The 26699-nt window shown below is 38.3% G+C and overlaps 1 protein-coding gene and 1 long non-coding RNA gene across 3 annotated transcripts in view; one reads left to right on the forward strand and one right to left on the reverse strand.

Annotated features, from left to right (window-relative positions):
* Positions 1 to 26699, forward strand: part of LOC5565802 (protein sax-3) — an 808606-nt gene that overhangs the window by 27540 nt on the left and 754367 nt on the right. The gene's annotated exons all lie outside the window — the stretch shown is intronic.
* LOC110679414 lies at positions 8824 to 10623 on the reverse strand. The gene is made up of 2 exons (XR_002502468.1): positions 9915 to 10623; positions 8824 to 9849 (listed from the first exon to the last, which is right to left on the reverse strand). It is a non-coding gene; the product is annotated as an uncharacterized LOC110679414 (long non-coding RNA).

Here is a 26699-nt window from a genome sequence, read left to right on the forward strand (position 1 = left end):
CCTCAATAGGAAATACGTCTTTCGTTGTGTGGTGTATTTACCACATGATGAACCATCCCCAATGGATGATTTCAAACGAATTGTCGTTCACTGCCTATGAAGAGGTCTTCTGCTGATTGTGGGCATTGATGCTGATACTCATCACATCATCTGGAGCAGTTCTGCTATCAATTTGAGAAGCTTCAGTCTGATAAAGTGCTTAAGTAGTTCAAATCTTGGATTACTTATTTTAGGCAATCGCCCAACCTTCATGGTTTCTACTAGAGAAGAAGTGTTAGACATAACGCTCTTCTCGAACAGAATCAGCCAATTCGTCAACTTGTGACTGATTCTGTTCGAGAAGAGCGTTATGTCTAACACTTCTTCTCTAGTAGAAACCATGAAGGTTGGGCGATTGCCTAAAATAAGTAATCCAAGATTTGAACTACTTAAGCACTTTATCAGACTGAAGCTTCTCAAATTGATAGCAGAACTGCTCCAGATGATGTGATGAGTATCAGCATCAATGCCCACAATCAGCAGAAGACCTCTTCATAGGCAGTGAACGACAATTCGTTTGAAATCATCCATTGGGGATGGTTCATCATGTGGTAAATACACCACACAACGAAAGACGTATTTCCTATTGAGGTCACCAACAGAAATATCAATTGTGACAGCACATACATCTCTGGTTGTTAACTCAGAAATGAGTGTAGCAACGATAGCGCTATTTACGAGCACGCATGCACGAGGCATGGCACGCGAGTTTGCCATTGCATGTTTCTGAAAGTAGCAAAAACTGGGTCCACAAGGTTACCTAGATCAAAGTTCACAAAAGTAAGGTTTTTGAACTAGCGCCATTTGAGCTGTAGCTTTTGCATGAGTCTTCAAAGATTGATCATTGCTGATATTTTATGCTGAAGATTGGTCTAACAAAGCTATCCTAACCGTAGCCACAAGTTGATGAATTATTATCTGATCATCGCTACATACACTGGGAATTGGTTGTGACCAAATTCCATGGATTCTCTCCGTCCATTGGAAATCCTAGTGATTCGGATGTTTCCACTTCCGGTGAGTTGGGACACAATTGTCCTTACTTCGAGTGATCTCACAATTGCTTGTCACTTTGCTTATAGGAAATTTTCTACACAATTCCCTTTACAGGAGAAGTGGACGTCTGGCTGTTTGTAAAGTATGTCAGATAGTCAGGCTGCTATAAAAGCTCTTGCTTCGGCCAACTCAAGGTCGAAGCTTGTTATCGCATGTCGAACTCAAATTGAGGAACTGAATTCAGTCAACTCTGTAAACCTTGTATGGGTACCTGGCCATTCTTCCATCGCTGGAAATGAATTGGCTGATGAGCTATCTCGCGATGGAGCATCGCATGACTTCATTGGCCATTCCAATTTCGAAGTGCTGGGTGAAGCTTCAGAATAAATCTTGGGCGGCAACTCAGCACAAGCAATATTGGAATAGTTTGGAGTCGTGTCGTCAAACAAAATTGTACATTACTGAGCCATCTCCAAGGGTGGCGAAGTATTTAACAAATCTGTCAAAGCAGAATTGCAGTCTCTTGGTCAGAGCGTTGACAGGCCACTGTCGACTCAACTATCACATGGCAAATATTCAGCGTGCTGACTCATTTGTGTGTGATAGTTGTGACTCCGATTATGGAACTTCGTATCACCTGATATGTAACTGTAACGATTCCAGTTACTTGTTAAACACTTATTAAGTGAAACTGAATTCAGAAGCCTGAATCTTCAGGACATTCTGTCATTCTTAACCCGCTGTGGTAATGAGCTATAGGCTCTCTTTACGCTCATGCGTTTTGCAGTGCCCTTTTTAGGGCGCTGTTCGAATCCATTGTGGTATGGAGCTACATGCTCTCATTTCGCTTATGCGATCTTCCCTCTTCAAGGGACCCCACTCCTATTTCCTCCCATCTTTCCCTTCCCTTTCCTCTCTCATCGGGTAGATGATAAAATAGGCTCAAATATGGCGATGGCACAAATTTCCCAAATGGCGGGGAACGTGCCTCTGGAGCCGGCCTTCTGATACCTGATACCCTTTGTATCATTTTGAAAACAAACGTTTTTGCTTTGCAAGTTGATGAATCAACTCTCCCCGGTACCGTGATTTCGGGTGAAATTGATCATTTTTCACGGTTTTTCTAGTCTGTTTTCTATAATGTTAACAATGCCACACAACTAAATGCAGGAAAACAAGTACGAAGGTGAGCCTCATCGACTCATGTACTGAAATTTTCTAACAAATGTAATTTTAGTGTTAACAAATATCTCTAAAATAAAAAATCAGAGGATCTCATTTCGGGGTGAAATTAATCACTTGTCAATACCATTATTGTCAGTTTTCAAAACAACTCTACCTGAAAAATGTGAGCTCTCTGAATCCGAATATGCTTGTCAAGTTCATAACAATGCAATATTTATATAAATAACGAACAATTAAATTTCAAGAATTACGCGGCAAACGCCTAAATGTATGCAATTTCCTACGAAATTTAGCGATATCTAACAGAAATTCAATTATTTAAACCATTTGAGCTAATTGGTACGTGTTTTGGTAATAAAATCTGGTTTAGGGGTATATCTCAAGCATCCTCACAAACTTTTAGGTTTATACCATGTTCAAATCCTTGCTTAGAAATAGAAGTTCATAGGTGTTTGTCAATACTGCACCGTGCATGATTTTAAAATTTTACATCATTTTCATAGTAATACACATTCTATAACGCAAAAAAAACTTCACAACACACAATTCGACAATAGTTACGACAAATAAGTTCATTTCATCACATTGATATTTGTGCTCCATTACGAATAAATAAAATCGTGTGATACGATGATCAATTTCACCCCTCTGATCAATTACACCCGATTTTACGGTACTACTAATAACTTAAGCTAAAAATTTAACGACTCAACCCTTCCTTTTTCTCAATAGGTGGAGAGGCTTTGCTCTTATCTTATGTAAGATATGCTCATCAAAGAAAACTTCATCAGGAGCTTCTTTTTGCGAGATATTTGGAAACCACTACGAAAGGAGAAGCCATTTATCACACATTGGAGCAATTTTTCAATGAAAAGGAAATTCCATTCGATAACGTTGTATCAATAGCAACCAATGGAGCACCAGCTATGATTGGTCGCCACCGCGGAGTCCTTTCATATTTGAGAAAAGCAATTCCAAATATGTTAACAGTACATTGTGTGATTCATCGTCAGAACAGAATCAAGACAGCAATGCACTTAACAGCAGACTTTTCGCGAAACATTGTCAAGATAACGATGAAACCTTCAGCCGATTATTGCTACACACAGAAGTACGATGGCTGTCCAGAGGGAATTGTTTGACGCGCTATTCTGATCTTTTCGATTCAGTTCTTAAATTTTTGAATGATAAAGATCAAGCATTGAAAAAAAATCTCCAAAAATCCCGTACAGATATAGCGTATCTCACGGATCTGTTTTCTAAATTTAACGAAATGAATTTGTCGTTACAGGGTTATGATCTGGACTTGATTACAACAAAATCAACTATTTCCAGTTTTTCGGGAAAGTTGAAATGTTATGAACAAAATTTGGGCCGGAGAGAATTTCGTCAGTTTCCCGCTTTGCTGAAAATTCATCAAACAACTTAAATTAATGTCAGTTGTATTCAAACTTTCTGTGGTCATTTTAATTTGTTACGTCAAGATTTCAAACAACGCTTTACGGATATTCTTGAATTAGAAATACCAAATTGGATCATTGATCCTTTCGAAACATTTGGAGTTAATGAAATCAGCCTTCAAGAAGAAATGATAGAATTGAGCTTCAGTGAAGAACTTAAGCCTAAGTATAAAATGGGATACCATAGTTTTTGGATGCAGGAAAAAATTCAGAGCTTGTATCCTGAACTCTGGAAAAAGGCTCAACAATTTTTGATCGCATTTCCATCGTCTTACCTAGTAGAGCGAGGATTCAGTGTGGTGATGGACCTTATTACTAAAAAGCGAAACCGGCTGGATATCGTGGAGAGAGGTGACCTGCGTTTACTACTAACTACCATAGAACCTGATGTAATTAAGCTTACTAAAGATCATCAAATTCACCCCTCGCATTGAATTAAGAAATATATGTGTTTTGTTCAAAATTCCAACCGACAAAAACAATGATTTTTATTCTACTTTTATCCGAGAATAAAACGTCCAACATAGGGGGGTGAAAAAAAATTAGCCTCCTAAAGGGGGCGATAGTACAAAATAGTTTGGGAAACACTGGTCTAAGCTATCAAACTGAGAGAAAAAAAAACTATGAGGTGTAGTTATATCCTACAATATAAAGTCAAATGTTTATAGTTATGTTTCTATGAATATTGTTTATTTGACCGGAAAAATAATTACGAACACTATATTTTGTTCTCCGTGTATGCATTACTAGTAGAACTAGTTTGCCTATCATGTCAAATCTCACTTTTCTGGTGAGTGCGTGACATGTTGATAAACAGGTTCTTTTTTTGGAAATTTTGTGCTCGAAATGGATTTCTGATATCAGAAAATGAAGTAATCGCTATTAATTTCATGGAGAAAGGTTTTGGGAACGTGTTTTGCACATTAATTTGGTTTGGCGAAAGGGATTGGTGTTACAACACCATCGATTCAAGTGTTTTACAATTGGTGAAAATTTACAACAAACTTGTAGAAAAATCATCATTCTAAATGATCAAGATCTTTAAAAACATCAATTTTCATCAACCGGAAGTCGCCATCTTGATCCCTAGGTCGCCATACTGGATTCCAAAATGTTCAATTGAAAGCAAACTTCAACCTGGACAAACTTGTAGAAAAAAATCTTATAGAAATCATCATGCAAATTCTGATCATTTTGAATTTTTGAATACAATAATTTTCATGGACCGAAAGTCGCCATCTTGTTTTCTAGGCCGCCATCTTGGATTCCATAATGTTCAATAGAAAGCAATATTCAATCTGGACATACTTGTAGATATAATCATTCTTCCGTTATAATCAGGATCTTGAGATACAATAATTCTCATGAACCGAAAGTCACCTTCTTTCCAAGTAACACTTGTAGTTGATCAACAGCTTATTCTGCTAAAATGCAGTTTAGACAACTCATTTCAGCTGAATAGCTGGCTTGTTCTCTAGGCCGCCATTTGAGATTCCAAAATGTACAATTGAAAGCAATTTTCAACTTGAACAAACTTGTAGAGAAAATCATGCTTCCTTTACGATCAAGGTCTTCAGATAAAATACTTGTCATGAACTGTAAGTTGCCTTCTTAATTTTTGGGCTGCCATCTTGAATTCCAAAATGTTCAATTGAAAGCAATTTTCAACCTGGAAAAGCTTGTAGAAATAATCATTCTATCTTAATTACATGAACTGGAAGTCACTATCTTGTTTTCTAGGCCGCCACATTGGGTTCTAAAATGTTTAATTGAAAGCATTTTTCAACCTAAACAAACTTGTCAACAAATCGTCCTTCCATTTTTTTCCAAATTTCTTTATTAGTATCATTCCAAACATAACATTCATTTCTTATATCTAGGTGTTCTGTGTTATTAGACGACACTATCATCCTAATTGGGTAAAACAAATTTAGAATTTTATTAACATTTTGTTAACAATATATTACATTTCATATGCCGTAGAAGTTCAGATTGTTTACAGGTGAGTTGATTTCACCTGCTTATAAGAGAAAAAAAATCATGTTTTCAATTTACTTAACCTAACTTATCCTAAATATATAACGCATTAATCGTGGCAATAGAAGATTGTTGCGATTTTTGCTTGAAATTATTAATTATTTTATTTGACCTTTGTTCCAATGTTTCAACATTGAATATTCTATGTAACTCATTGGTATTATACCAGGAAGGAAGCTTCAGAATCATTTTCAAAATTATATTTTGATTTCTCTGCAAAGCTTTCTTCGTGGTATTACAACAGCTAGTCCGTATTGGTACAGCATACAACATAGCTGGCCTGATTATTTGTTTGAATATCGAAAGCTTCTTTAGACAAATTTCCGATTTTCTGTTCATAAATGGATACAGATTTTTCATATATTTGTTAAATTTGGCTTGAATGCCCTCAATGTGATTTTTATATTCCATGGACCCAAGATACTTCATCTGACAAATTTATTGGAACGCCTCTCACGTAACCACATATCCACTAGAAGGTTTCAAGTAAAGAGCTTTTGGCTTATGTGGGAATATTATTAGTTGAGTTTTGGAAGCATTAGGAGAAATCTTAAATTTTTGCAAGTATGAAGAAAATATCTCCAAACTTTCCTGCAATCTACTTCAGATGACACACAGACTCTAACACAGACACAAACCTCCATGCGAAACACTGTCGAATACTTTTTCTATGCCTAGAAGAGCAATATAAGACACGCGATTGGCAGTACCCCTTCAGATATCAATGAAACTTTGTGGATGTCAAAAGTATGTGAAACTAGGATACTTTGCATATTTTGTTTTTTCTAGACTAACATTTGGAAAGGGTCAAAGTTTTTATTTACTTTTTTTATAAACCCGTATAACTCAAAAACGGTAAGACCTACAAAAAAGTGTTGTATGGGGGACTGTCGTGAAATTTCCTGACGTTTAAGGAAAAAATTGAAAAAATAAAAAACATTTTCTACATTGAAAAAAAAAAAAAAATCAAAACTTTTAAGGCGATTTAAAAAAAAAACGGCCGCTTCAGATTTTGATCATCCTTAAGCAAAAAGTTTTGTAATTAAATTACTAAAAGTCGTCCATACATTGCAAATTGGGCATATTTTAGAGAAAAAATGTATTTTTAACATCGATTTTTTTAAGTCCAAAATGATTTTTTTTATTTTATTTTTATTTCGCTTCAAATAGTCTAGAATGATCATATTTTCAAGTGATAAATGAGTTTTAATCACACAATAGATCATATTTGTTTTATTGAGAGTAGTTAAAAGAAATAAAACGAAATTATACAGAGTTTTTTTTTAATTAATAATATTTAATTTCTTATTTGGTCAAAGCCAGGTGTCTGGAAAGGGTCAATATTATGCTTATGAAAAAAGTCGTGGTTTGTTTTTATTTTTATTATTGCTTTATATCCTAAAACGTAGTATCTGCACATGAATATTTACATTATTTTTTTGGCTTTACTGAATAAATTGAATATTTTTGGTTTATCCTCTGAATTGGTATACCGTTTGGCTTCAATTTGTGTATCACTAATAGGCATAAAACAATGATATTTATGGGTACCAGGGACAGTTTTAACCTTATCAAAAAATTCCACCAATTCCTCTGACATTTTAACATATTGTTCATTAGATATATAACAGAAAATTAATTTGGTGATACATGTATCAGTTTGTTTCACTGCCCAGTTCTCGCGAAGTTGCGATTGTGTTTCCATAGTATTTGGCAAGACTTGCTCTTTTTGCTATTCGCTTGAGAGTGCCACCAATAGCGTCACAGGGACCTTTGCCGTGGGATGTGGCAAAAAAGTGACACTCTGCTTCCAATCTATGTATTTTCTTGAAATTACATAAGCTGACAATTTTTTTTTATTTTTATAATGAGCTGCAGCTCCATCTGACTTAAAAATAACTTTTGATTTGTTTAACAAAATTTATCAATTTTGAAATAAATAGCTGAACTGCTACTGTGTCATGGATCTGATATTATAATAAAACTAACATTTTCCAATTTATTATCTTTTTTATGGTAAATCTAGAATTGGTGTATCGTTGCTTGGGAATTATTCCAGTGATATCCTTGAGCAGCGTTATGATTTTCAGAAAAGTCGCTAATTACCAGTATTTAACCTTGTTTTAAGGAGTATTTTTTATTTCGAAGAAAAGCAGACTGTTATTTGCAAATAAAATCATGAGTTATGAGCTTATCAACTTTTTTTAGGTAGATAACAATACAAACATATTCATTATTTCTTATTAATCTGGCGTTTAACGCAAGTACGTTTAGGAAGTTTTTTTTTCACAAAACTTTTTCTAGACGAGAATTTAATGGGGTATGGATAAGGTTGTTACTTTTCAATGTTTGCAATACTGTTGTGATACCTTTCAAACCATAAAAATCCGTCGGATTATTAGACGGAGTTGATTTTCTCATAGGCAGAAGCGAAGTCCATTGATTGCCTGCATTTAAAAAAACATAATCACTGTATAATTCCATTTTTTAACTATTCTCAATAAAAAATACAATCTATTTTCTTATTCAAACTCATTTATCACTTGAAAACACAATCATATTTGACGGTTTAAAACCAAATCTTTAAAAAAATAAATTTCAGTTTGGGACTTCAAAAATTTGAAGTTAGAAAAACTTTTTTCCCTTTAATATGCCCGATTTGCAATGTATGAACGACTTTTAGTAAATTAAATTACGAAACTTTTTGCTTAAGGATGATCAAAATCCGTTTTTTTTTAAATCGACTTTGAAGTTTTGAATATTTTTTTTTTTCAGTGTAGCAAATGTGTTTTTATTTTTTTTTTTATATTTTTTACTAAAACGTCAGGACATTTCACGACAGTCCCCCATACAACACTTTTTTGTAGATCCTATCGTTTTCGAGTTATACGGGTTTATAAAAAAAGTAAAAAAAAAACTTTGACCCTTTCCAAATGTTAGTCTAGATCGATTTTGAAAAAAAGTATGTAAAGTATCTTAGTTTCACATAGTCTTCACACCCAGAAAGTTTCATTGAATTCTGAAGGGGTACTGCCAATCCCTTTGTCGAGTTGGCGAGAGTCTTCAGATTTGTTTAAATGAATAAAATTCGTTACACGTTAAAGTAGATGGATTAAGAGCTCGATGTCTCTGTTAGGAGTATGTCTGATAAAAACGTTTGACTTGGATTTTCAAACTGAATTCACCACCTTTTAAACATTACGGAATGTATAATCTGTCTATACATTGGTTCGATCACTAAACATCATTTATCCGAGCGGCACGTTCTGTGAAACCTCTTTATTCGCAGAAAATTGGAGCAAATTCCGTGTCTCATCATTTCTTTCTCTCTCTTTCTGGGTGCCGCGATCACTGCTGATGAGCGTGAAACTTCAAAGTGCGCTTCCAGACCCTTAGCAAACCAATTATGCGCGCAGAATGCGAGTGGAAAACGAAATGCGCAAGACAAATGCAGAATGTTTATAAACAGCGGCCCAGTCGATGGGAGATTCATAATTAATATAATAATCGAATGATTGTAGAGTACACACTACGTTACAGCAGAGCAAAGCTGGCAGTCGATACGCTAAGTATATGGATTTATGTCGATCGATGCTGGTCTGTAAGTGAGGCGGTGAGGTATTGCATGGAGCGAGGGATTTCTCAGTAGAGCTGAGGTTATGTTGCGGCCAATAAGCGAGAGAAGCATAATTTTGCTCTGTCAAGCGAGATGCTTCCATCCGAATGTAGATCAAATGCGCGTTCCTTAGTTGTAATTCGCGGAATCGAGCACTCGGAGAAGAGCGATTCATCCACCCTGCAGGTCAATTGGTTTGTTCATAAATACAAGACACTAGCTGAGTGATTCCGAATCGCTCATGAATTGTGAGTTACCAATCTGATCCGTATGCACAACGACGTCAATACTTTTCGTTACCGAACTCCGGTAAAGCCCCATCTTTAAAACCAGAACAATGGCCATCGAGCGTGGAAACGGCCCTTCAGAAGATTTGCTCAGCTGAATCCGTTGCGCGGCCCAAGCCCGGCAATAAGTATTGTGGAGCCGCTTTGTTAAGATCCACTTTTCGCACGAATACAGATGAGAAGCAACGGCCCAAGATAGCAGCAGCAGAAGGGAACCGAAAATATCCGTCTAAGAGGCAATCACTGTAATTTTATGCAAACAAGATTATTTACTTAGCCTGGAAATATACTGACCTCTCTCTCTTAGGGACGACGAGACCACAGCACAGCAGACCAACTTCGAAAACTTCGCCGATGCTTCTCTTCTGCTGCGCTATGGTCGTCGATGAGTTTGTGTGTTGGCATAATAAATAAGATTGGTTCGAACCACACCAGTAACAACAAACAGAAGGCAGCCACTTCGCATAGACAGAGAGAAAGAGAGAAGTGCAGTGTAGGTACTTTGCGGTGCCAAAGTGCCATAAGAGTTCAATGGATGTCGATGGGGCTCGCCCGATTGTTGAACGAATTGTAAATTAGCTTTTAAAAACCGTACCAGATTTGCAACACATGATTGCGCTCGAGGGGATGCAAAACTGGAATGCGCAAACCGCGCGCGATGACTATACGACAGTGGTTCTGTTACTACTTGGTGGAAGGAACTTTAAAGTTTCAATAGTGTTTCAACGAATCTTCAAACATATTTTTACATCTCTGCAGAAGAATTATCCCTTTTACTAAAAACTAAGCATTTTGAAGCTTGAATCGTTCATTGTGTTATCGGCACAACAGATATCCGTGAATAAATGGGTGTGAAATAACATCAAATTGAAATTTGGGCTTTTTTGTACGCACAAAGCTCAGAATAGTTAACGTAGATGTATTTTGCATTTTACCATGGCAATTGTTATGAATACATAACTTTCAAATAATTAAATTATTAACTCATTACTCGTGGTAGAGATGGAAAAATTATTTTGTTTTATTTATTTATTTATTAATACAATAACAGCATATAAAATCAATAGGTGATGATTTTCAAAGCATATGCTACTATGATGATCTAAAATAAGTTATACCTAAGACCAATGTACATTCTGCTCATTAGAAATGAAAATAGTAACTTTACTTTTAAAAGAAAATAAGTTCCTTTCATTTCTGCAACTCCTTGCAGAACGATGTCGAAACGATTCTTTTATGTAGTTTGTAGAGCATCGAGGCACATTCAGCAAAGATGTTCGTGTAGATCTAGCAAAATTAAAGAAGTGTTGCAAATATTGCGGAGGATTATTTAAAATCTTGTAAGTTTGAAGGCACATTATGAGTTTAAGGTGGCTAAAGAAATAACACCCAAGAATCGCATTTTTGTAATTAGAAATATGCTCATATTTTTTTAGATTAAATGCGTATCTGGTGGCAGCATTAGAAACTAAATTCAATTTATTTAAGTTTTTCTTAGAAATGGTCCCAAACCAAATGTCACCGTAATCAAATAGGGGAACTATAAGTGATCTGATGAGTTAAATTCGGGTATGCTGTGGTGTGCAATGTCTTAGAGAGTGCAAAGCATTATAAACTTTATTGCATACAGAGGTTACTTGAGCATTCCAATTTACGTTTGAATCCATGAGTAGGCAGTAGGGTGCGGCTTATTTTTCAAAAGTTCTCAAAACCAAAAATTCGTATGATCTACTGAATTTTAATCACATTAAAAGAGAAACCTCAAAATCTGAGCCAAAAATATTGAAATTTAGAGGTGGCGCAAGCGTCTTGAAGGTAAATTTTCAGGTTATGAAAAATGACCTTTAGTGAAGTAATCATAACTTTGTTATTTTTCAACCGATTTTTTCATCAAATTTGTCTAAAATCAAAAATAGTTCTAGTTATAAGTAATTTATTCAAAAAATTTCCTCATTTTTCTAAGAATTTCAACTTTGTTTGACCATAACTTCATGATTACTCAACCGATTTCAAATCTTTTTATATGATTTTGAAGCTAATTCAATTGGTTTCAAACCTTTCATACATCACATTTTCAAAAAAAAATGTCTTGACCAAGTTTTTCAACAAAAACTGAACAAAAACATGATTTTTTAACGAAAAATGCCAGTTTTTTTTAATTATTTGCCAGTTAAATATTATCTCTAAAGCTGAAACTGATTTTTCTCATTTTTTTTTAACCTTTGTGAGTGACTTTGCAACAATTTTGAAATAATTCTGCAACAAAAATATTTTTGCGTATGTAAAAATATATATGCACTATTCAACTCGTAATTAAGGCAAGATGCTTTATAAATTTGAGTTTAATAGAAAAAATGCAATTTACGGCGAAAAAAACTTAAATAATCAATAAAAATTTGATTTTTTCATTGAAAAATCATGTTTTTGGGTAGTTTTTGTTGAATTATTATGTCAAAACCATTTTTTAGAAAAAAGTGTTGTATGAACAATTTAAAAACAAATAAATTTGCTTCAAAAACATGAAGAAAGATTCGGAATCGATTGAGTAATTATGAAGTTATGGTCAAACAAAAATGATTTTTTTAGTAAAATGAGGAAAAATTTGGATAAAAGTATTTTTAACTAAGACTAGTTTTGATTTTAGATAAATTCGTTGTTCTACAAAGTTCTTACACATTTAATTTTGAAGCTATTTATGCCAAAAGTTCCAAAATCGGTTGAAAAATAACAAAGTTATGTTTATTTCACTGAAGGTCATTTTTCATAACTTGAAAATTCACATTCAAGACGCTTGTGCCACCTCTAAATGTTAATATTTTTGGCTATATTTTGAGGTTTCTCTTTTAATGTGATAAGAATTCAGTAGAGCATACGAATTTTTGGTTTTGAGAACTTTTGAAAAATAAGCCGCACCCTAGTAGGCAGCCTAGGTTTTTAACCACTTCCGAATGAACAATTTTATCTTCTCCAACTTGAACCAGAGGAGATTTGGCAATTTTGTTCGTTTGGCATAAAATGTTTAGCTGTGTCAGATATTCATTAAGTTGATTTGAAATAAGACATTCGAAAATTTTCGTGAGAGCGCAGAAAATACTAATGGGTCGGTAATCTTTTTCTGTTAAGGGATTATCGATCTTTCCGATTGGTATGACCTTAGCAACTTTCCAGTCGATGGGGAATTCAGCTGTAGTGATAATGCAATTAAAAATGTCAGAGATATACGGAACCGTAGTACACAAAGAAGATTTCAGAATGCCTAATGGAAAATTGTGATTTCCAACAGCTTCACATGAAACTGTTGTAAACACTTTAAAAACTTCATCAGTAGTAACACATCGGAGAGAAAAATGTAGTTCTAGTTCTGTTAGATTTGCATTTGGATTAAAAGAGACTGGAACGTTATGTGAAACGAAAAATGTGTTTTATGAATCAGCACAGACATCACCTCCACCCATTGTCGTGTTGGCTTGTATCAATCCGAGGCGTTTGGTATTTTTCTAGAACTGTCTCGCAGGAAGATCGCATCTTAATTTTGAGGCGAAAAATTCCCGTTTTGTACGCTTCACTTCGCGATGGGCAACGTTACGAAGACATTTAAAATTATTTCATTTCAGAGTATTATTTTTATCTCTCTTCCAGCATTCATAAGCCTCCGACCGATTCCTAAATAATCGATCAATTTGATTGTTAATCCAAGGACTATTCGGATTAATAATCATTTTCATAATCATTTTCATTAAAGCAACGGAGTTTGTCATTGATATTTGTGCATTGGTACACATAGTTGAAAAAATGTTACGAAGATGTGAAATGAAAGAAATGGATGCAATTTTGTGGTACTCTGGTGTCCAATAATTTTTTGGATTTAAATTTATAATCAATTTATATTCAAGACAAATGAAATCGTGATCACTAATTCCACCTTTAGATGATTGATAAACATTATTAACATTGTTAGTAAAGTTGCCAGAAAAAATATCAATTGTTGACGAAGAATCTGGTTTGTGATATTTTGGGTGAGTAGCAATCAACTTGAGAGATAATGCAGTTAGATGGTCATAAAACTTTAAGGTTTCAGATGGTACATATACATTTAGGTTTATATTGAAATCGCCCATTATTATAATATTAGGCTCGATGGAGGAAAATTCAGACAAAAGCGTGAAAAGTTCATCTAGTTTTGAGAAAGTTACGTCTGGAGGCCTATACACAACACCACAAACTAAGTTTGCCTGCTTTAGTTTGAGGAATAAGTAATCAATCTCGGTATTTTTGTCTGACTTAACACTCTGAATATTTAATACTCTTTTTAAAATAGAACGCATCACCTCCACCTCGTGTCTTTATTTTACTTCGTCGATCAGATCTAACTATTACGTAGTTACCCAGTTCAACTGTTTTATTAGTGTGTGTTGATTTCAGTCAAGTTTCAACAACAGTCATCACATTCAATTTCGAATTTTCAAAATATGTACGGTAATTTTCAATGTTACTGACCAAGCTTCTTGCATTATGTAACCCGTTTTTTTTGAAGTTTCTAGAGTGTTTTCCTAATGAAAGTTTTAAACTGTGGTAATCAGGGTAATGTAATTTGCTTCTTGATTCATAGATTAGTTCATTGTAATGTGAAAAATTTGAAGGAGCAGAACTTGAAACAGATAGTACATTTGTGTTGGTATTACTTACGCTAATCAAATCGAGACCACACGATTCGAAGGATTCACGATTTTTGATTGGAAATCACGAATCTCTACGCCTTCTGGCCAATAAAACGGATCATGAATTACTGACACTAAATCTTCTGACACTGATAACTGGAAAGATACAAAGGACAGTTCATTAATGTTATTATTACGTGGAACAAGTTTGACACATTTGAGTGTGGAATTTTCAATGTTGATGGTTTCCCTTAAATACTCAATGACATTTTCATCTGATTGTTCAATGTCAATTATGGGTGAAATTATGAAAAAAATCCACGTGCTCGGCTGGGATTTGAGCCCAGGACGAGCGCTTTACCAACTAAGCTACCCTGCCACTTGGTGACCCAATAGCTCAGATAGTTTCAAGTTTCAAATTCAAATCTCCACACACTCTTTTCATAACCCACATCCATCCATCTCATGGATACTACACACACGCGCAGAGCGAGTGCGATTTATTTAGTGTTGAAACTGTTTGCCTATCATATTCCCATCGCTTCCAAAACAATTGTATTTTGTATACAAAAGGGTTCGGTAACATACTCTAGAGCAGCGTGCTGCCTCTGCCTCTTTGCGAGGGAGCGAAAAATGCTAAGCAAAGAGGCAACGAAAAATGAGCGAGGAAGATGCAGCAGTAAAATTTTATCAAAAAAGAGTGCCATCACAACTCCCCGAGGAATGTCTTGTTCGGACACTCAAGAGTGCTTTTGAAACGTGAGTAAAGGTGAGCATCGTATCTAGAGAGAGAAAGTGCCAGAAAGAATCTTCGCATTTATTACACTCTTACTTGAATCGCTTAAGCATCCGTGTTGAAAATTTTGAGTTCAGTTTTTACTCCTCAGAAAAACTCAGGCAAAATCGCCTCATTTTTGCATCGCCGAGGAGTTTTTATCAAGCCTGGATGGAACAACAAATCCTTGAAATAATCAATAGTGGACTACCGAAGCAAAAAAAAAATAACATATTAACGAAAAGTTTTAACAGAGTTCTTTTGGCGGCAATCAAAAGGTTTCAGGGAAAAAATATAAAAAACAAAAATAAAATTATGTTTTGAACACAAAATTGCTTGAGCCACTATTGGTACACAAGGTATTTTAAACAATGTAGTTAATTTTTACACAGGTATAAAATTTTTCCCTCGGAGCAGCAACTTCTATCGAATGAAGCATAAAGATCATCTCTGGGACTATTCTTCATTTTTATGCATCCATTTGAAAAAACTGCTTCCACACGCTATGTCTAAACCAGCAGATTATGCAAATCGAATGTACCTCGGATTTTTCTTTCCACTTGGGTTCAGTAATTGGGTTATATTTTCATAATCGGTAGGTTTTAAAATATTCCATCGATGAAATTTTGATTTTTCTCACTTTTTAGCTAATTTTTCAAATAAAGACTATGAAAACCAATGAAAATCACGTTTTCCTACACATTTCAGCCCATTCAAAATGTATGGGAAAAATTTCACCGATGGAATAATTTGAATCCTTCCGATTATAAAAATATAACCCAAATACTGAACTCTAGTTGAAAAAGTAAGAGGTTGTTTCCGAGATACGACCGCCAAGTTGACGTTGGATAACGTTAGTTGGTTCATTAATTGGCTGGATATATTGATTTGATGTCTATGTTAGGGAAACCAATGGTATAAAGAGTATAAAACTTGTCCAACCCTGACAACTCTCACAAGCCGAAATTTGACGATCTTTTCTTTAAATTGAGTGCATATATAGATTTAGCCACAGGTACCTATTTTCAATTTTACCAAAACCATCATTCTCGATGGTCGATGTGGAGGATTAAAGTGATATTTGTGATACATATAATAGGAAATATCGTTTAACTAACTCTTTATCGAAATGTTGGTGGCCTTGAAAAAGGCCGTTTGTTGTGAAAGATGATGTTGACGGTGTGACCGAAGGATGGTCGAGGCCCATCAGATGACTCGACAGGACGGATTCGTTGTTGACTCTGAAAGAGTGGGAGAAAAGAATTATATATTTTGTAAAGTTTTGCGTTAAATTATGTTTACCAGATGGTTGAGCCTTTTATCACGGGTTGCAAAACATCCACGATATTTTGAAGAGCGCATCAACAGAAGAATCAAGCATAATGTTGCGATAGGTTGGTGGCCATGATTTGATATCCAAAATCAATCGGAACTTCGTCACAGAAACAGACTGTGCACTAGGCAGAGCTCAAATGCAGTTTATGAAACCTTCGAATGGACGATGTTCCACTGTTGGTGCTGAACGATTTGGAAGAGAATGAAACGAATTACATATTATGCAAACCTCAAACCATCAAATCACATTTACCAGATTATCGAGCCTTGAATCGCGGGTTACGAAACGTCTTCTCTCACGATGCAAGGATTTGACAAAGAAAGAAAGGTTGGAGATTTCAAAACCAGGCACAGCAAAACGGGAGGAAAGCCGACACTCTACCGTCAGAGATGCACTGGCAGCAGGAATAGTTGTCGATGGAAACAATTTACTGGACAATGTTTCATTGTTAACGCTGAACGATGTAAAAGAAAACGAAAAGAATTAGATATTTCGTACATCTTAGCCTAGAAGTCTATTTACCAGATAGTTGAGCCTTGAATCGCGGGTCACGAAACATCATGAAGAAAGCGTATTGATGGACGGAGTGAGAACGAAGTCAACGACGGGGGGATAATAAAGCAGAGCTCAACTGGAGGCAGGCCGAGATTCTCAATTGGCAGACCGTTCAAATCTCAAGCACTGAGAGTATCGGTCGGTGGTATGAGAAATACGCACAGTATCTCTTGCACTGTACGCGAATGTTCCGGGTGAACGTCAGATCCAGACATGACCCTCCCATGGTAGTCGCTTGAGATCGATCTGAGACCAAATCTAGGTGCAGATATGAGAAGGTGCCTCCTTGCGATTTGTGTACAGTAAGGGCACAAGCGCTCACCACCGGAAATTGAACCCTCTTGCACTTAACTCCACCATTGAGGCTAATGTTCGCTGATCGCTTGGCGATTGGGGTCCACTCAGCTTTCAGAACACCAGGCTTGGAGTATACCAGTGGTCTGGCCTTCACTCTCAACATTCTTCCAATGGAGTCGTTCTCAAATTTTATCCACAACCTAGTGATCTGCTGCTGAGTATCGTCTTCGTCGCGTTCGACGAACATTAGTTCTCCGATCGCACCGTTAACGATTCCGTCTTCAACGTCGACATTGGTCGTCAACATGTACGGAGTACCCACAGCAAGCCGTAGTAGGTACGGTAGGCAACCAGTCTCTGCTACACTCATCTTATGCACCTTTGTGCGAGCACCAGCCAGCTGAGAGTTGTCCTTGAAACCGGAATAAATGTCATCCGCCGTGCATTCAGCTGCCTCCCTATCCACCAATGCGATGGAATTGTATCGCTCCACGTCGACGTTTCGATGGAACAAGCGGATTGCACGCGGCACGTGTTGCTGACACCACTCCGCTGTACGGAATCTGCTCTCAATGATGACGACTTCGTCCGGAGACAACTGCTCTCCATTACCGATTTTGGTAAGGATGGTGGAGAATTGCTCATTGGTTTGTCGCATTACCTGGACCAACGGGTAGAACTCGAGAGACTGCCATAAGACGGCACCGTGCATTGAGTTGACACTCGGCTTGAAGACTGGACGTGCGTTTACTGGAGGTAGCTGACGAAGATCACCGCAAAATACAATCTGCATTCCACCAAACGGATCATCATAATTCCCGGTGATTTCCTGGAGTCGAACGTGGACGGTGTTCAAAACATCAGCACCAAGCATGCTGGTTTCGTCGATGATGATAGCTTTCACGTTTGCGAAAGCGTTGCGGTACAACTGCAATGACTCAAAGCTTAGCTTTGAACTTTGCCTCCGAGACATTGTGATCCGAAAGGCGGAATGCACTGTAGTTCCTCCGATAGCCACAGCTGCTTTCCCAGTTGATGCGCAAGCAACATACGAATTATTCTGGGAATTGTGTGCTTGGCTAAAGCGGTTTATGGTCTCCATGAGTATTCGCAAAGTGAACGTCTTGCCACAACCTGCCGGGCCTGTGAAGAATATCTGCACGGGTTTGATACTGTCATCGAAGCTGTGCAAACTGTGAATGATGTGCAAAATCAAATCACGTTGCTCCGCATTTGTTGCACGTACCATCTCACAGTACTCCTGCTTGGACATGACGTTTGCACGCTGCTTGACAACTGCCGCCATGGGTCCATTGGGCAAGTTATTTATGTCGTCATCGTTCGGCTCCATGCTGATGGTGCGAACGTACTCATCGCGCTTCTTGTTAGCAACCTCTTGCTGTACGTCATCTTCATCAGACAGACGGATATACTCGGCTACGACCTGGTCCAGGTTCAGCTCGCAGTCGTACTCCTTGTGTTTGGCGAGTATAGCAGCCTCGTTGTCTTCATACAACATGAGAAACTTATTGCGATCGAGTACATCGCAGACTTCATTTCTGAATGGCAGAAAGAGCAGCACCATCTCCCGTTTGTACTCAACCAGTTCCGACATGTTGTATCCACACCAACGCAATATACGGGGAAATCTGCGTATCTTGTACGTATTCTTCGCCCTTCTTTCCTCCGTATAAAGTGCTGCAAAATCCGCCAAGCACACCTCGTCCATGCCTTCACGCGCTTCATAGCGTTGTATAATGTTGAGGGTCCAAACATCGGTGGAGTCTTCTTCGAGTTCTTCTTCGTCCATTTGCTTCGTCCGTTTCCGCGACTTGATCCGCTCATGTGGCCACATCGTCGGAATGAATTCCACCTATAAGATAAAATAAGTGAGAATTAGCATGACCTGCACCAATATGTAACAAACAAAATAGTACCTTACGGCTAGCTTCCGACATCGGTTGCCTGAGCAAATACCACGCAGCTTCTTGGGCGGACATTTCCACGCTGTTGAGCATTTTGATGCTAACTTTCTTCAGCAATCCATTATAGTCGTGATCGGGATGCTCTTCCTGCAGCTTTATCAGCTCGCGGTGTAAACTGCTTATGCCCCTGTTTGTTTTGTTGACATACTCAACGACATAAGCAGCACACGAGAACTCCTCCAAGACAAACTGCAGGTCCATGTTGGAGCGCATAATCTTACCAATCCAGGGATTGAAAGGGTTGGTCCAGAGTTCTGACATAGAGCGTTTCAGCATGACTGTCGGTCGCCGAATCGAGGAACGGATCACGTCAAGATAATACTCGTACGTGCAGTTGCGGTCAACAAGAAACGCTTCCATACTATCGTATGCCTTGGTTTCGAGAGCATCCCGCATGCTCACAGCAGCTCTGCGCAACTGATCAAGTCGGCCATCTCCTGTTGTGATCGGGAGTAGTATCCTGGTCTGATCCATCGGCCAATATGGTATATTGAACCGGCACCGCTTATCATTGCGTTTGAAGCAAGTAAACGTATGTTTGTGGACCTAGAAAACATTATACTCATAAGAAATCACTCATCACACTATAGATACTTTCAATTTACCTGATTGCCATAAGTTTCAGTTAGGTCATCTGCACGGACGGAGCAGAGCATGTCGATCAGTTGAACAGTGGCAGGCATATTCTCTGACATGTCTTCCCGAGGATCGTTAGCCAACCAGAGAAGAATGTGAGCGTGCGGACTGCCACGGTGCTGGAATTCTATGCGTTTGAAATAATCAACAACATAGTACTTCCCAAATGGACTGTATCGTGTGGACGAGAGCAGCTGCATGATCACATTCACCAGTTTGTTAAAATATACACAACAGGTCACGGGATCCTCGCTTACGAGGGTAGCACGCTGTAGCGCAGTCAGCTGCTGCATGATATTTGCTACACCGGCGTCACTGGACCCATTTGACAGCTTGTGCAGTACGGTGAGCAAATGCGGCCAACGAATTTCATTTGCGCTCAATGTGAGGAACATGGTTGGCTTCCCCAACTGGCGGATCATGGCAAAGACATCCCGCTTCCTTTGCTGCCAGTACTGGATCGAGTTAGGGATGGATTTAAGGAAGGACAGATTACGCTCGATACATGTCTCCAAAAACTCCCGGTCTTGCAGCTGAGCGCGAGTTATGTTGGCCGTACCCATGCATTTGAAAGTGTTCTTCAATCCCTCGGAAACTCGCAAGCGCATGATCTTCATCGCCATGAAAAGGATATGCTCCGGCTTTGCTCCTCGTCGATCACGGCGTCTTATTTCGCTAGTAGCCATCATGAATGGCGTTACGCGAACTTCAGGATTGAAGGATCTTGGATATCCCAGATATATGTCCGGGAAGGACAACTCTTCCGCAAATTCATCATAGATGATGGATAGTGGATTTCTGTTCTGGCCTGGCGCAATTTCGAGACATTTGTCCTCATTCCACAACAGGGTATGCTGTTGACCAATGAGAAGCTCAACCTCGTTCGATGCGTCGATAACCTCCAAATCGAAAGATGTATTTGCCGTTTGGGGTATTCCAAGTTGCTGCACTGGCTCGATGGCCGCCAAGTGTTCTTCACTAAACGTAATGCCGTTTCGCCTATACAGCGGTGTGGCGACAAGGTAGTTAAGCCAGGCCTTAACCGTACCTTTCTTGACGTACCCGGACAAATAGCTTGACTTGTGTATCATGTGCTTCTTGATACACACATTGAATGCACAGTCGTCGTCAAGCTGCCGAGGAAGCTCCTTCACCATCGCAGACACATCCACCGGAACGTTGATAATTTGACCAATAATGGCCAAACTACCTATTTCACAAAAATTATACAGGGAAATGAATAAAATATATCTATAAATAAAAATACCACTATAAACTACAAACCTGCTGCATGCCGAAGACGGCGCAGCTGCATAAAGCAGATTCTTGGTGAAACCAGTCTGGTGGTGATCGGATCAAGCGGAGGCAGATTTGACGGAAATTTTGGATATGTAAAGCCATTCGTCTGGGACAGTGTAGGGATCAGGCCACGTTTCAAGCTGCTTCGACAAGTAAGACACGCTGAGAATCCTTCAACAGTTTCGAAATAGTTCGCCGCCAACAACACGGCACCATCGGCATTACTGATTGGTTTCAGATCATTCTGAAACCAAATTCGTGCACACACGTCACAGGCATAGCCGAACTCGTTTTCTATGAAACGTTTATCGAATTCTCGATCAGCACGGTCCAAGTTGGGTTCACCCTGAGTTAAATACAGCAAAGGATCCTCATTTTCATACCGATCATCGCCATCGTCTTCTTCCGGGATAACAGGAACATCGTTGGCTTCTTCTTCCATGGGATACGATGAGGAATCATCAAATGCGTCAAGCACCACTGGAATATCACCGACGTTTAATTGTTCTCGAACATGACGTGGTGATGGGGTACGTACGGGAATCGTACGAGTGGTGTTGAATTCTCCTCGAGTAGAACGTGATAGGGGAATAACTTTTAGACACAGTTTTTGACAGTATAATAAAAATGATAAAATTTAAAGCAATTGTTAAGAAACGATGTTATACGATGCAGACAAAACAAGCCGCATCTTCTTGAATATTTGATTTCGAAATTACTCGAATAGCTGATTAATTGAAAGCTATCAACGGCTAATGGGAGTAAGTGGTATAATCCGTGTTGTAATCAATCACGGTATTCAACACGTTTTCACTGATATTCGGCAGCGCTTCCCTTAAACATTCACGACACGATTAAACGGCTGTCGGAAAGAAAAATGTCAATTGAATGACACTGACCCCGACAATTTCGCTACGGTTTTGTTTGTTTCTGTCATTTTTCGTAATAGGCGCTGCTTTCACAGTATGCGTGTGTAGTTAACACGTACCTAAAACGAATCTTGGCAGTCGAGCATCTTTTCGAGTTGAATATGTTTTCGACTTCTCAAGACATACAGTATTTAGTGCTTGCCACACGATATAAACAATTGGTAAATATAACCCTATGTTAATTACAGAGGAAGCGCCCATGAAAACACCAAGCTGAGAAGCAGGCTTTGACCCATTTTGAGATGTAATGACAACTGACAATATCATATAAAACAAATAAAATAAATTAATTTGCTGATTTAAAATAAATTCACTAATAGAGTAATGTTTAAATTGAAATTGTGCAATACACAGCTTTTTGAGGCATAAATAGCCATACCGATACATGCGCAGCTATTCAGCAAGACTATGAGAGTCATGGGATCAAATCCCGCAGGACGAAGATCATTTTATAAAATTTTCTCGACTTCTCACATCACGTCTCACACATGCAAAAATGGTCAATTTGCAAAGAAAGTTCTCAGTTAATATCTGTGGAAGTTATGCGCATATAAAATTAAACATAACATGAATTAATTTAAGAGGTGAATCATCATAGATAAACTACGATCGTGAAACGAAAACATCACGATGATTGAGAGACTTTTCTTCTCGATAATTGAGAGAATATTCTTAAATAATAACTAGGGTAAGTGTACCAGTTATGGCCATAGTGGTTCCCTATTTCGCCATACGTGAAAACTTGAATTTATTCACATTTTTTAAAGTTTTGTGTGGTTTAGGAGTAAGGTAAAGGATGTATCTTGATGTTAAAACATTCAAAAAGCTAATGAATGTAAAAGTTATCGTAATTTCTCATATGGCCAAATGGGGAATCACAATGACCATAACTGGTACACTTTCCCTATTCAAGACTTCCTACCTCGAGTTGAAGGCCCTTCTCCAGCGTCCCAACCAGCGGTTGAGGACGCTCTACCTTTAGCCGCTCGATGACACCGAACCCGCTCAGCAACGGTTTTAGCCTTCTTCGATGAATTTTCCGGTTGCAGCTCCTTCGCACGCTTCCGGGATTCACGCTTGTACTTTGTCATCATATGCGACATTTCACTTGTATTGATTTCACAAAACCACTACACGCGTAAAAACTTTCGAAATATTCAAAAGCACTCTTTTGACTACTCACTAGGAATAAACAGAGAAAGAGTTTTGGGTGATCTGTTTGTAGTATGAAAATGATGTCCGTAATAGGGAATGCATCACCAAACTCGCAACTAATCAATGATCATGACTGCGATAATTGACAAGAAAATTATGAATGAAATAGATCACTTGGGAAATGCGACCGTTATCCCAGAGATAATCATTTTCTTTAGTCCTTACATTTAATAGATGGAAATAATACCCTTAGGGGCCATCCATTATTACATAAAGGTTCATGGGGGAAGGGGGTTTCAGATTTCTCACGCGCCATACAACTTATATTTTAATTTATTTTTATTTCTAAACAAAAATCAGAGGGGGCTGTGTACAAGACCCGATTGCATGACGTTAACTACGCTGCGTCCTCGGAAACAGCTTCAAATTGCCGTATTGTCAATTATTCGTAATTAATAAATTATTGTATGATGAAATGAGATGAATTAAGAGATTATAGCAAGTATGTGGTAAACACATTAGGGAATATTATACAAATAACTCTTTAAAACACATTTTTTGGCTCTGAAAAGGGCCGATTGAATTGTTGAATTTGCGCAACACGGACACATTTTGACGGCGCACTGGTTTCAATCCTCCTCGCCCGATGAGATTTGCGATACGGATGACGATGTGCGCTTCAACAAGCGGCTTTGGTCGATTTTCTTCAGCCATCTCGTACAACAGCTTGCCTCTGGTAGCGAGGAGCTGAGCAGGTTTGGAGGAGCTCTTACCAGCTCGAAAGCGAAAACAGAATGAAACCAGATTCAACGAAGGAGGGATGCTTTATACCCTTAGAATAGCAGATGATGCTCCTCCTTTCATATTCTTCGTTTTCTTATCTGGGAAATAGGCTATATGAAACTGATGTCTGGGTAAGGGAAGTACAGATTAGCATTATGCTGTTATTGCAACCCGACGGCACTGCAGCAGCATCCTCGGAAACAGCCTCAAATTGCCGTATTGTCAATTATTCGTAATAAATCAATTATTGTATGATGCTATGAGATGAATTAAGAGATTATAGCAAGTATGTGGTAAACACATTAGGGAATATTATACAAATAACTCTTTAAAACACATTTGTTGGCTCTCAAAAGGGCCGATTGAGTTGTTGAATTTGCGTAAAACGGACACATTTTGACGGCGCACTGGTTTCAATCCTCCTCGTTCGATGAGATTTGCGGTGCGGATGACGATGTGCGCTTCAACAAGCGGCTTTGGTCGATTTTCTTCAGCCATCTCGTACAACAGCTTGCCTCTGGTGGCGAGGAGCTGAGCAGGTTTGGAGGAGCTCTTACCAGCTCGAAAGCAAAAACAGAATGAAACCAGATTCAGCGAAGGAGGGATGCTTTATACCCTTAGAATAGCAGATGATGCTCCTCCTTTCATATTCTTCGTTTTCTTATCTGGGAAATAGGCTATATGAAACTGATGTCTGGGTAAGGGAAGTACAGATTAACATTATGCTGTTATTGCAACCCGACGGCACTGCAGCAGCATCCTCGGAAACAGCCTCAAATTGCCGTATTGTCAATTATTCGTAATAAATCAATTATTGTATGATGCTATGAGATGAATTAAGAGATTATAGCAAGTATGTGGTAAACACATTAGGGAATATTATACAAATAACTCTTTAAAACACATTTGTTGGCTCTCAAAAGGGCCGATTGAGTTGTTGAATTTGCGTAACACGGACACATTTTGACGGCGCACTGGTTTCAATCCTCCTCGTTCGATGAGATTTGCGGTGCGGATGACGATGTGCGCTTCAACAAGCGGCTTTGGTCGATTTTCTTCAGCCATCTCGTACAGCAGCTTGCCTCTGGTGGCGAGGAGCTGAGCAGGTTTGGAGGAGCTCTTACCAGCTCGAAAGCAAAAACAGAATGAAACCAGATTCAGCGAAGGAGGGATGCTTTATACCCTTAGAATAGCAGATGATGCTCCTCCTTTCATATTCTTCGTTTTCTTATCTGGGAAATAGGCTTATTCGTAATAAATCAATTATTGTATGATGCTATGAGATGAATTATGAGATTATAGCAAGTATGTGGTAAACACATTAGGGAATATTATACAAATAACTCTTTAAAACACATTTGTTGGCTCTGAAAAGTGCCGATTGAGTTGTTGAATTTGCGTAACACGGACACATTTTGACGGCGCACTGGTTTCAATCTGCTTCGCCCGATGAGATTTGCGGTGCGGATGACGATGTGCGCTTCAACAAGCGGCTTTGGTCGATTTTCTTCAGCCATCTCGTACAAATTAGGGAATATTACACGGACGGTGACGGCTGTGCCGCTCGATCTAATGAACCAGAATGACCGCGCTAGCCTCCCGCATGGCAATGACAGTGGAGCACTGGCTGGTAGCGACGATTTCTGGCCGAAAACGATTATGCTGGCTGGTGCACTCAAATGAGCGGCTTCAGTTGCTGCGGCTCCGAAATGCGTGGTTCTTCGGTTCTAATGCGTGTTGTATTCGCGTCCTATTGAAAACTGAACTGAGGACGCGAATGACTCTCGAAATTTGCTCGCCGACCGTGTTCACAGTCAGACGGCAAAAAGAAGAATGAGGGAAGAAGCAGGGTGCGGTGCGCTTTTATAGTGGGAAGCGGAACCGAAAAATGTGCTTGAACGTGATTGGTTAGATAAGAAAGGGGTCAACGTTTTACGATATTTCAATAGTTTGTTGCTAATAATCAATAGTGTCCTCCATTTGGATCGACGCGTAGATAAATTTCCAATCGATTCATGGATAAATATTGAAAATCTATCGATAAATGACTGAGTTATTAGCGGTCAAAACCTGACCATTTTTCGTTACATGCTCAATTTTTCGTTTTTCTGAATTGTACCCCCATATGTTGCCGTAAGACGTTATCCAACGTCAAAAAATCCGAGTTATATTCGATTTGCATGATCTGCTGGTTTAGACATAGCGTGTTCCTTCCATTTATCAATCCACTACTGGATCACGACGGCAGCTATTGGTGCAAGGGAGCTAATTTTTTGTGAAAACTTAATTATTTATATAAGTTTTTGGTAAGATAAAAAGCTGAAATTTGGCAAGTCGACTAAACTAGATGCGATCTATCCACCAAAGAAACCGCATGTCGTTTTCATCGAAAAATATTTACGTTTTATTCCATAGTCCAATCTACTGCAGTACATTACAACCATTGGTACCGGCACCCTAATAGTTATTACAAATGGCTGACAAGATAGCATTAAATCAATCATTTTGGAATTATGAATTTATCGGCTCTGGTATCCGGTATTGGGGGATCTCTCCCTATGTGCTCTGATTCCACTATTAATTGGGTTGTTTAGGGGTAGTCAGATTTTTGCCAAATCCAAAGTTTTCAAAAGTTTTCGTACCCTGGAAATATGTTTAAAAGGCTCATGTA

This window comes from Aedes aegypti, chromosome 3 (genome assembly GCF_002204515.2).
Source record: "Aedes aegypti strain LVP_AGWG chromosome 3, AaegL5.0 Primary Assembly, whole genome shotgun sequence".
NCBI lineage: Eukaryota > Metazoa > Arthropoda > Insecta > Diptera > Culicidae > Aedes > Aedes aegypti.